The 11,584-nt window shown below is 55.6% G+C and overlaps 1 long non-coding RNA gene across 2 annotated transcripts; it reads left to right on the top strand.

The window, feature by feature from the left end:
• Positions 1–11,584, top strand: LOC109264901 (uncharacterized). 2 transcript variants are annotated; one of them, XR_008422548.1, is made up of 4 exons: positions 1–304; positions 1,345–1,700; positions 7,638–7,794; positions 10,406–11,584. It is a non-coding gene; the product is annotated as an uncharacterized LOC109264901 (long non-coding RNA). The 2 variants fall into 2 exon arrangements; XR_008422549.1 differs by lacking the exon at positions 10,406–11,584 and having other exon boundaries at positions 2–304; positions 7,638–7,805.

Genomic DNA, 11,584 nt, shown 5'->3' with positions numbered 1-11,584 from the left:
CTCTTTTGTTTCTCTTCCTCTCTGAGGAGAAAAGCTCCTGGTCCCCCTCATCCCTTGCTGAGCACTTTGAGGAGGAGCAGAACCAAGAAACAGGACTCGCAGAGGCCTCAGACCTCCCCTACTCAAAGTTCAGGGACTCGGAGCCTGGGAGGCTGGGGTGGGAGGGAGGAAGGAGGCGGCGCTGGCCGCTAAATTTGTTCATCCTGACTGTCAGTCCCTTAATCTGATCCCCGAGGAACAACGCAGAGGCTTCACTCTGGATGACAAACGAGGAGGGGAGAGGCCTGCCCTGCCTGGACTCTGGGTGAGTAATGGCCTTGCATTAAGATATTAGGCCTGGACGAGAAGAAATGTGCTCTTGCTCCCTCTCTGCTCCAATAAGGTCGGGGAGAGGAGGGGGCTTCCTGAGAGCCAAGCCCTGGAAAGGCTGGGGGCTGCTGAGGGGGTTCAAGAGAAGATGTGGGAAGTTGTGGGGGGGCACACAGAGAAAGAACAAGAGACACAGATACAGCAGAGACAGAAGAGACGGGGGGAGGGAGTGAGACAGTAATAGAGACACAGGCTCGCTGAGAGACAAGGGGGGTGGGGCTGAGAGAAGGAGAGAGGGACAGAGAGACAGATAAGGACTTGGGGGGTGGTGTGTAGAGAGGCGAGGATGCCATATGTCCCTCTTACTGGATCCTGAGCCTCTGGGCTGGGGAGGCACTGGGGGGACATCCTACTGGCTGAGTCTGGGGGGCAGGGCCTCTGGCCACATGGAAAGCACCCTTCCCCGGGCAGCCCACTTCTTGGGGGAAAGGGGACCAGACCCCAGTGTTCCGGCCCCAAGCACCAGTGCTGCTTGAGAAGCCCCTCCCTCACCCAGCCCCAGGGCCCCCATAGCCTGAGTCCCATGATGCAGGGCCTGAGAGTTGGAGGGACCCCTGGAGGCGAAGAAGGAGCCAGGCCCAGAGCAGAACTTAGAGGCAGCATGGCTCAGAGTTGAGGGGCCAAGAGCCAGATGGACCCAAGAGACCACGGGGCAGCCTGTCCCTCTGTCCCCATGTGCAGCCTCCCCTGGCACCCTCGGAGCTGTGCTCATGTACCAACTCAGACAGCAGACCTTGCCTGCCTGGATTCAAATCCTGCCTCTACCCTTTCTGCGGTGTGCCCCCCAGCAGGCTGTGTGAACTGGCTGTGCCTCACATGCTCCATGCCTGCAAAGTGGGGTGATTATGGCCCCTGCTGCGCGAAGCTTCTGTGAGGGATCCATGAGTCACGCCCTGTAAGATGCGTAGAATGGACCCTGGCACTTGCTAATGGTTCATTGAACTTCACAGATCACTGTTGTTTTATTTCCACCAGGCCCCAGCCAGGACTGTGTAAGCGAGAGGATTCCTGCACCCCCTTTAATCCCTCGGAGGGGTGTCCCCAGTGGGGAGACCAGACCTGGGAAACATGGCTCACCTTGGTAAGCCATCAGCCTCTCCATGCCTCAGTTTCTTCATCTGCAAAATGGGCATACCTTTAGGCCTAGTGAGGCTAGTGCATGTAAGCACTTAATAAAGCCTGCAGCGGTGGGGCTCAGATGGCCCAGCCCTCTGCTCTGAGGACCTCCCTGACCTGGCATGCACATTTGCATGGTCATGTACATGTGCGTGCACACGAGCTGGGGAGCAGTGAAGACGCTCCCAGAGGAGACGTTCAGAAACGATGATGAGGTAGGGGAAGCCCCCGATCCCAGGCCTAGGGGCCCGTGTACTGGGGATTAGGGGTAGGAAGCCTAGCACCCCACTCTCTGCACCCCCTCCTTCCAGCACCACCTTCACCAGCATCCCTGGCTTCTGGTCCCACTCAGCTTCCCAGAGCTGCACTCAGATGCTCCACTTGATTGAATGCTCTGCCAGCATCATTTTGAAATTCGTAGTAATTGTTAAACAAGGGGCCCAGCAAATTATGCAGCTCGTCCTACACTTTGCTCCCTAGGGATTAAGCTCCCAAGCTGCCCTGGTCTGTGGCTTGAGCAGGGAGGGTAATTCAGAAAACAAAAAGGGGCTGCCTTAGGAAAAGGGGGTGGGGAGGGGGGAGGACAAGGCGGAAAGATCATGGGAAGGGCAGAAAACGCAGGAGGTTCACCTCTCTGAGCCCCAGAAGAACGCCAGGCAGCGCTGCGGCGCCCTTTTGATGGGTGGGCCTGAAAGAGGGGACTTGGGGGGGAAGGGTCAGACTCCCATCGGCTGGGGGTCTACTGGGTTGGTCACAGTCAGAGATCTTCGATTGCTCCAAGGTCTCCCCCAACCCCGAAGCCTGGGTTCGAATCCCTTGTCCCAGATGTGCGACCCTCTGGTTTACTGAGCCCCCCAAGCCTCCTTGGGACCTGGTCCAGGGCTTTTCTGTCCTTCAAGCCCCGCGTCTCTCACGGAGCGCCACCAGGAGGCGCCCCGCACCTGCTCTGCCCTCCCGAGCCGGGTCGCCGGGCCCATCCGTCAGGAGGAGGGGCTAACTGCGGGCCCCGGGTCGGGAGAGAGCGCCGCTTACAGCCGGGGATCGGCCCCGGAAAGAGCGCGTCTTCGCAGAGCCGCGCACCCTTCTTCTCTCCTGAACCCCCATCGGGTGGCGGGTGTTCCACCAGACACGTCACGGTGCTGTTCCCCCCCCCTCCGTCCGCGGTCCGCTGCTCCGTAGCTCGGGTCGCTCCTCCAGGCCCCGCCCGTGAAGTCCTGGGCCTTCCTTGGAGCACAAGGCCAAGTCCGGGCCTGGTTGGGGCCACACGTGCTGAGCCTCAGATCCCTCCCAGAAGGTTGGGTGTATTAGCTAACTGTCCCCAAACGTGTTTTGTTCAGAGCCGGCCAGCGCTTGTGTACCAGCTTGAGGGCGGGCCTGGAATCAGTAAAATTTAACTAGCTCCTTCCTCGGGCGTTTCTAGTTACTGAGATGCCATCCAGGAGCCCTCTGCCCTCCAGGAAGAAACAAAGACCCTAAAATATGATTTTACAAATATTTGTTGGCAGTAGATAATACTGCCCCAATTGCTTCAAAAATTGAAGCAATACAAAGTAAAAAGCCTTCCTGCCATGCTGTCCCCATGTGCCTGGTTTCCTCCCACATAACCCCAGATGGCTACTTTTATTAATTTACTGTATAGTCTTCTAAAGAAAATAAAGATCTATGCTCTTATTTTCCCTCTTTTCTTACACAAAAGGAAGCATACTATGCACGCTCTTCTGCATTTTGTTTTCACTAAATGTATCTCAACATTCTTTCCGGAACAGTAGATTCCTTGTTCCTTTTTCACAGCTGCATAGTCTTCCACTGTGTGGCTGTTTGCAGTTTATTTAACCCCGCCCTTTCTCGATGAGTCTCTGGGTTGTTGTTGCTTTTTTTTTTTTTTTTGCTCCTGTTAACAACAATGCAGTGAACATCCGTGTACCTCCATCATTTCCTAAATGTGCTTTTGCACCTATCTGTAGGATAAAATGCCCTAAGTGGAGAGCCAGTTGTGGAATAAGAGTGCTTGTAATTCAGGTAGGGATTGAGCCGGTGTGTCGGGTGCCCCACACACAGCGACAAGACTGTTTTTCAGCAGCCTCACCAACAGAGTGTACTGTCAGGCTTCTGCATTTTTGCCACAAGTCTCCTTGTGTCGGGTGCCCCCAGGAAGCCTGCCTTGACCTCCAGACTGTGGCCCTACCACCCATTTCCCCCCAGCACTCAGGCCTTCTCCTTCACAGCACCTTGTGCATTTGAGAAGACTTACATATTATGTCATTTTCAGTGTTTGCCTCTAGGCTCCATGCAGGCAGAGACTGTACCCCAGTTCCCAGCACAACACGGGCACATCAGAGGTGCTGAATACCCCTTTGTTAGCTGGGATGGCCCCCTGTGAGCACCGGACCCGAGGAGGCACTTTGCCTGGGTGGCCTCAACTGTGCCTCTGAACCACTTTACGAGGGAGGTACAGACACTAGTTCCATTGAGCAGACCAGGAGACTGAGGCTCAGACAGGAAGTGATTTGCTCAGGAACTCAGAGCTGGCCAGTAGGGAAGCCCCTTCTCCTCAGCCCTTGTCCCTCCTTCTGAGATCCTAGCTTTACTTTTTCCCTCCTCTGGCCCATGGGAACCCCCAATTTCCAGAAGCAGTCGGACCAGGTCAGGGTAACTCCAAGCTCGGGGTCAGCCCCCTCCACACCACCTGCAATGATGCAGAGCCATGCTGGGGGCTGGCCTGAGCCCCGGGGGGCCTCTTCTGCCTGCGGGCTCAGCCCCGCTGTTTGGTGGCTATGCCAGGGCTCCGGTGACCCCCGTGACTATGCAGCCATCAGAGCCCCTTCCCTGAGGCCCCACGGCAGCGCTGGCTTTGTGCCCGACTGTCACTCTGTTCCCCAGCGGCTCTTTGCGGCGGCTGCCTGCCTCCCTGCCTCCCATTAATCATGTGTGCAGGATTTATTTTCTTCAGCAATTTATTTCAGCAAATGCAATCTGGGTGTGCCCGCAGGTGGGCAGGGTGCTCTGTTGCTGCCAGAGTCACGGAGCCCGGCTCTATTGTCAGGCTGGCAGGCGTGATTCGCCACCCGCCCCCTCCCCGCCGTCAGTCAGCAGGCCTGGCTGAGCCCCGGGGTGGGACGCGAAGGCCCCCAAGGACCGGCCCACCCCCGCATCACCATGACCTCAGCGTCCCAAGCAGCCTGAAAGAGCTTGCCTCACTTTCTTTACTGGGGCTTTGCTGCCCCTACCAGGGTTAGCTGGTTAACGGGGCCAGGAGATGAGCCCCCAATATTCCCACCCTGAAACAGGCATTCAGAGGCATTTCCTGACCTGGGGAAGGAAGGGGCCCTCCCCCCCGCACCCCTCCTCCCTAGCGATGCTGGACAATTCCTATGACAGTCACAGAGCCGCCCCTGTCGCCACACCTATAACATGTGTCCTCCTTCGTGTGTTCCCTTTGGTCACTCTTGGCCTCTTTCTCTAGGCTGTCAGCAGGATGAGGCGGTCTGGGGCTGAAGAGCCCTGAGGCAGAACAGGAACAGTGGTGGGGGAGTGAGGGGGGTCTGCTTTGTTACGATTTCAAGTGCTGAGTTAGTGCCCCCCGGTTGTCTGTCCACTTGTAGCCTTGGAAGCAGAAAGGACTGGGGGCAGCAGTGGTACGGGCGATCTACCTGGCACTGGCCCTCACCAAGCCGTCAGCAGCCCTTACCCATGCCTCCCACCCCCGCAGCATCCTCGGGGGTGCAGGCCTCAGCACCTGGGCACCTGCTTCTTCCCTTGGTATCCGTTAGGCCCAGTGCCTGGCCTGGCTACCTCTAATGCTGCAGATAATTCCTCCTGTCGCAAAGCCATTACCCTGCAAATGGTCCGCGCTTTAGTGTGTGTGTGTGTGTGTGTGTGTGTGTGTGTGTGTGTGCGCGCGCATGCGCGTGCCCGCGTGTATGCAGGAGAGGGGGCGGCTGCAGCAGGCAAAGCGCCTTGTTTATGCCTTACCGCCATAATTGTCTCAGGAGATTTATTGGCTGCACCCTCTGCAGGCCCCCTCCCTCCGCCCCCCAGCCTCTTGTCCCCTGCCCAAGCTGCTGGCCTCTGCTGGTCCCCAGGTGATGGGGCCTGGAGCTCCGTGTAGGGGGCACAGAGGGCAGAATGTGCCCAGCTGGAATGTGGTTACGGAGGGGTCCTGATGTGTGTGCACTCCCCTTCTACTCCATGCCTGGTAGCTGGACTCAGACAGGACACAGTGGCTGAGGCACCCCTGACATGGCCTTCCAGATCTCAGGGGCCCTGGGGCTGCAAGATGGGTGCTGGAAGGACTTTGGTGTCAGGCATCCGGGCCTTGATTTCTCCTTTGCCTCCTCGCTCCAACTCCTCCTGGCCCCTCGTCTCTGCCGGCTACTTTGTCCATCATTACAGATCTCGCCCACCCCCAGATGTCATCACAACTGCTCCACCTTGTGCCCTCCTGCCCCTCTGGGGCACAGCCAGGCCTCCTGAGGAGGGGGCCAAGCCCTCCACCCTTTCAAGAAGAGCCTTCCACCTTTGTGTTGAGCCCTGGGCAAATCCCAGCTGGTTGACACAGTCAGAAGGCACCCATGGACTCAGGAGGAGGCAGGGCTGGGCAGTGGTCAAGGGTGTGGCCTTCAACAACAAGCAGGACTGCTTTTAGTCTCTGCTCTTCCAGTTTCTATTGGTGTGGTCTTGGGCACACCACTCAGCTCCTCTGAGCCTCAGTGGCCTTATCTGTAAAATGGGTCTGATAACACTTACCTCAAACAGTCATCGTAAAGTCATTGTAATACATCGAACCACAGGAAATTGCCCTATATTCAACCAATTTTTGGCATTAATATTTATTGGATGAAACACTGCAGGAACAAACTTTGTATCATTGATAAGTTTCCTCCTTGTGCCCACACAGTTCTTGTAACATTCTTCATGTTTTACATTTGGCTAAATGCTACCTGCTGGTTTTAAAGAATTCAAGCGAGGCAAGGAAGCACAAAGAAGAAAGCAAAAAGCAAAACAAAATAAAAATAAATCTCCCTATCAGAAATAGCTGTAATTAATGAATAACCACCGTTTCCAGTAATCTCTTTTTGCACTGATGCGGGTAAGACGTTTAGAGAGATAAATTGATAGAAGTATTGCTATAAAGGGACCTGATTGAATATTTTAAATATAATGTATTAAATCTAATTTCGGTTTATCTTAACAAAAGAAAATAAACGGAAGTAACACTGAAGGAAACCACATGACGCCAGTAAATATCTCTTCATCAGAAAGACCGTGTTTTCTAAAAAGATCATCTCATGGTAACAAAAAGATTTGAAAGCAACAAGAAAAATTATTGATTAGGGATAATCGATCATGTAGGAGAGGAAGAAATGTGAATATTACAGTCGAAATCGAGGGCATTAAATTAGCAAGTTTCAAAGAAACACAACTGACAGCAAAATAGAGAAAAGGGAAGGAAAACGTATGGAGAGAAACCACAGGAAAGAAAGACAATAGACACAGAAGAGAGGAGGCAGGCAGAACCCTGGAAAGGGTCTGCATTCTTTCCCCCACAAGGCTGAGCAGTGGTATGCAAAATTTTGCACCTTTTCAACTTAAAAGAGTTTTGCCTAGACACCCTCCTTCTCTAAAGGTTTCCATCATGTTTAAATGGTAAAAAAAAAAAAAAAAAGACAGTTTCTGGCATGTTATAAATATTGACTTCCCCCCCCTTTTTTTTAGAGAGAGGGAGAGCAGAGTGGGGAAGAGGGGCAGAGGGAGAGAACGAGAGAGAGAGAGAGAGAGAGAGAGAGAATCTCAAGCAGGCTGCATGCTGGGTGGGGCTCAATCCCATGATCCTGGGATCATGACCTGAGCCAAAACCAAGAGTCAGAAGCTCAGCTGACTGAGCCACCCAGGCTTTTAGATAAAACCGTTACAGGTCTTGGGGAGCCTGGGTGGCTCAGTCGGTTGAGCGTCCGACTTCGGCTCAGGTCATGATCTCACCGCTTGTGAGTTTGAGCCCCGCGTCGGGCTCTGTGCTGACAGCTCGGAGCCTGGAGCCTGCTTTGGATTCTGTGTCCCTCTCTCTCTGCCCCTCCCCTGCTCATGCTCTGTCTCTCTCTCTCTCTCTCAAGAATAAATAAAACATTTTTTAAAAAATTTAAAAACTGTTACAGGTCTTTTCTGAATGGACCTGACCATTTCGAAGAACAGAATGGCAATTTCACATGGTGCAACCGGAGAGGTGAACCGCCCAGCCCAGAGCCGGCCTGCAGCGGCACTCACCCCAGCAGCTGTCGTAGCGGAGCGAGCCTGCGTCCTCTATAAACCCAGGTGACCTCACGCCTCTTCGTTTCTGTTTTCCTGGAAATTTTTACAAAATTCCTTTGAACTCTCCAACTTCTCTCACTAAATGAAAATAAGTTGGGGTCTCTGATTAAAACAGAAAAGCAGATTCTCCCCCCCCGCCCCCCAGGGATGCCAGTGGCCAAGGTGGCCCCACAGGAGAAGGGAGGACTGGCCTGGGAGGAGGGGAGTGGTGGGGATGACCCCCTTCCCCTCCCAAGCCCTTCAGAAGAGGCTGACGGGAAAGGGTGGTGAGAAGGGGTGGAGCCCGAGGAGATCGTGGGGTGTGTACAAAATGTTGTGTTCTGAAAGGGGGCCGTGGGAGTGGACTGGATGCACCCACGCTCTGTGGCTCCTGCCCAGAATATTAGGTGAAAAGTGAGGTGGGAGGCCAGGGGTCTCGCCAACCTCAGAGAGCCCCACGTGCAGGTTCTAGGACATTCCCATTCTCAGAGACCCACTCAGCCTGCGGGGGGGCAGCCCCTGCCTCAGCAACCCCCGCCCCAGGCAGCAGCCTTGCCTCTCCCTCTTAAAGTCAAGTTCAGCCCAGAGGGAGGGGGAAGGTCACAGCAGCAAGTAAAGCTGACAAGCTGAAGGAAGCAGGCAATCCATGAGGAAGGCCCCACAGGGCCAGGGGGCCCCCTACACAGACACCCTCTGAGCGAAAGGCCACACACAGCCTGGGGAGCCCCCCCCCCCACGGCCCTGTATCCCATTCTCTCTTGTCCTCTGGGCTCCCACATCTCCCGTGCTGCCCTGCGGGATCAGGCCTCTCTGCTCTCGCTGTGTCCATGCAGGGAAATAGCATCCTATCAATTCCGGCACATTCATCAAGCGCTGATCTAGAGCAATGACGATAACTCCTGCCAGCCCTTTGCAGGAAGCCTGACAGGTGTTCTTTAATTCTCCCAGAGAGATGGCTGTTATCATCCTATTTCACAGATTGAGAACTTGAGGTTGAGAGAGGATGATGAGTATTAGTTTCCTGGAGCTGCCGTCACTGGCTTCAAACAACAGAAATTTGTTCTCTCACAGTCCTGGAGGCTAGACGTCCAAAATCAAGGTGCCGGCAGGAGGCACCTGGGTGGCTCGGTTGGTTAAGCATCTGACTCTTGGCTTCGACTCAGGTCACGATCTCATGGTTGTGGGATGGAGCCATGTGTTGGGCTCCGGGCACCACGCTGGGCTTGGAGCCTGCTTGAGATTCTCTCTCCCCCTCTCTCTCTGCCCCTCCCCTGCTCATGCCCGTTCTCTCTCTCTTCAGAATCTGCATCTGAATCTGGCTCGTGGCCACTTTGGATCATGGCTGTGGGTCCCGCTAGTCTGTCCAGAGACACTGCCCCCGAAGGTGGCCTGCTCGGCTGTCAGCTGAATCTCCTTCCTGCCCTTTTGCCCACTCCCCCGGCAGGGGCCAGGAGATCAGGAGGGTTTGGGGTGGAGGGAGGGGTGAGCACATCATGGCAGAAGGGGCCTGAGGAGGGATGAAGAGGAAGGTCATCCCCAGAGGACAAGTATAGAGACCTAGAGCGGCAAGTGTCCGGGTCTCTCCTTCCCGTTTCCAGAGGCCCAGGATCCCCCCACCATCCTCAGAACACAAAAGCAGCCTCTGTGCCGGTGGGAAAGCTACAGGGCTGGAGCTTCCTCACATGGACCTGCTGGACTTTTCCAGAAATATCAACAAAAGGTCCAAGTTTCTTTCCATCCCTCTTTTGAAGCAGGAGCTTGGGGCTGAAGCGTTGCCTGCACCTGTGGGAGGGGTCGAGGTGGGCGGCTGTGACCACGGGGGTGTGGGTGGAGAAACCGGGGACTGTGGATGCCACTAAAAGTCCCTCCAGGCTCTCCTTCACCCTGGACAGTCATCCTGCCCCTCCCACTCCCCAAAACATGGCAGCAAAGAGGAAGGGATGTGGGAAGAGCAGAAGGGGGAAGTCCCCAGCTCTGCCGGGTCCCAAGATCACCAACCGGGAGAGATGCTGGTGCCATCCAGCCCCCAGAAGATGTCACTTGTCTCTCCCAGCTACGCTCCAGGGAGAAGGACAGCACTGCACAGACTGGACATAGGTGTGCAAGGAGGGGGCCCGAGCCCCTGCACAGGAGGAGCCGATGGGGGAACAGGAGACACCAGGACTGCTTGGGACAGGCTGAGGTTCATGTGCAGGAGGCAGGTGATTTGACGCTGGAGCCGGGAGAGGGGCCAGTACTGACCATCCATTTCTTCAGTTGTTTAACAAACACAGTGTGTCAGGCTCTGTTCTAGGTGCTGGGGACACCACAGGGACGGGGCGCAAAGCCCTGCCACCCTGCGGCAGACAGACGACAAATAACCAAGCTCACAATTGCAGAGGGCTCTAACCAGATTGTTGGGGAATCTCGACTGGCTGGGAAATAGACGTGAAATTGTCTCATTCTTCCAGGCACAGCCCTGGCTGTGCTGGCAGAGGCTGCTTTCCGGCTGGAAGCGGCAGCTCCCTGGCCAACACCTGGCCAGATTCTGAGCCTTCTCCACCTGCCAGGTTAGAATCTTCTCCTTCTGGGCATTGCCCGGTGAAACCCCAGTTTCTCGCTTGATGCAAACCTCTTCTCTCCTCCCTGTGCTCAGGTGGACCTTCAGAAGCTCTATGCCGATGAGCTGGTGGGTGGAGGGCTCCCCTGGCCCTCAGTTCTCCACTGTTGGGTAGGGAGAGAGAGAAAGAGGAATCTGCTCCCGATGTTCCTGGGCCAGGGAGCCCCAGAACCACGGCTCCTTTTCTGTGAACAGTACCAGGGGTCCAACTTGCTCACCAACGGAGTGTTCACTTGGGGCACTCCCCGTGCTCAGCAAGGCCCCACACTTGGTTTAACGTGCTGCTGCCATGTCTCAAAATTCTCAACAATTGTGGAGCAAGGGGCCCTGCATTTGCATTTTTCACCCAGACCGTTACAACGTACATAGCCTGCCAGACATGCGTGTTACAGCTGCGTCCAGCTGGCCACATCACTCCACACTGCGCTCCGCCCCCAACGCTACAACAGTCCCCAAAAGCCTGAAGCCGCAGACTCATCCACTCTCCAGGCCGGCTCTCCGGGCTGTGGGCACAAGTGAGATTGCCCTCTGTACGTGAGGGACCAGGAACCTCAGGGTGTGGGTATCAGCCTCTCCTCACTAGGCAGCCCCCACCCCACCATCCTCAGGAGCCCCCCGGGCCGGACGGCGGGTCCTCTGGCTAAGCTGAACTCCAATGGGACACTGAAATGCCAGCCTCTCCCTCCTGCCGGCTCCCTTGATTCCTAACAAAGGATTCCTTCATCCTTCCGGGGTCCCTGCCCTTCCTTCCAGCTCTGCTGCAGATGTGAGGGAAGATGCTCTCTCCCTCAAATCTGTGCAGTCCCCAAGGCTCTCCCCCATCAGCCCCCACCTCTTCTGCTCTGCAGGTGGGCGAGGGCCTTTGGGGACCTTTGGGTCTGACAGGGCCCGGCCGTGAGCCCTGCAGTGACAAGGAGGTCTGGGAGGGTCTGCCACTCGACTAGCCTGTGGGAGACCCAGCCCCTTGGGACAGGCAAGTCCCCACCAGACAGCCGGCAACAGAGCAGCAACTGCTCTGAAGAAGGTGCCAGAGGGGATGTGGCAGAGAAGAGGACACGCTGTCGGGATGGTGGCCATTCCAGTGGAAGAGGCCAAGGACAACCAGGAGGACCAGTCATCAGTAATAAAAAAAAGCTGCACGAAACGTGGGTTTCGACCTGGTTCTCAAGAGGCGACCTGAGGAAGTGGATGAAACTGACCAGACTTCGGGTATAC

The sequence above is a fragment of the Panthera pardus genome, unplaced genomic scaffold, assembly GCF_024362965.1.
Source record: "Panthera pardus isolate Hobbes unplaced genomic scaffold, ASM2436296v1 HiC_scaffold_10, whole genome shotgun sequence".
NCBI classification, from domain to species: Eukaryota; Metazoa; Chordata; class Mammalia; order Carnivora; family Felidae; genus Panthera; species Panthera pardus.
This window is presented reverse-complemented; position numbering and strand designations above follow the sequence as displayed.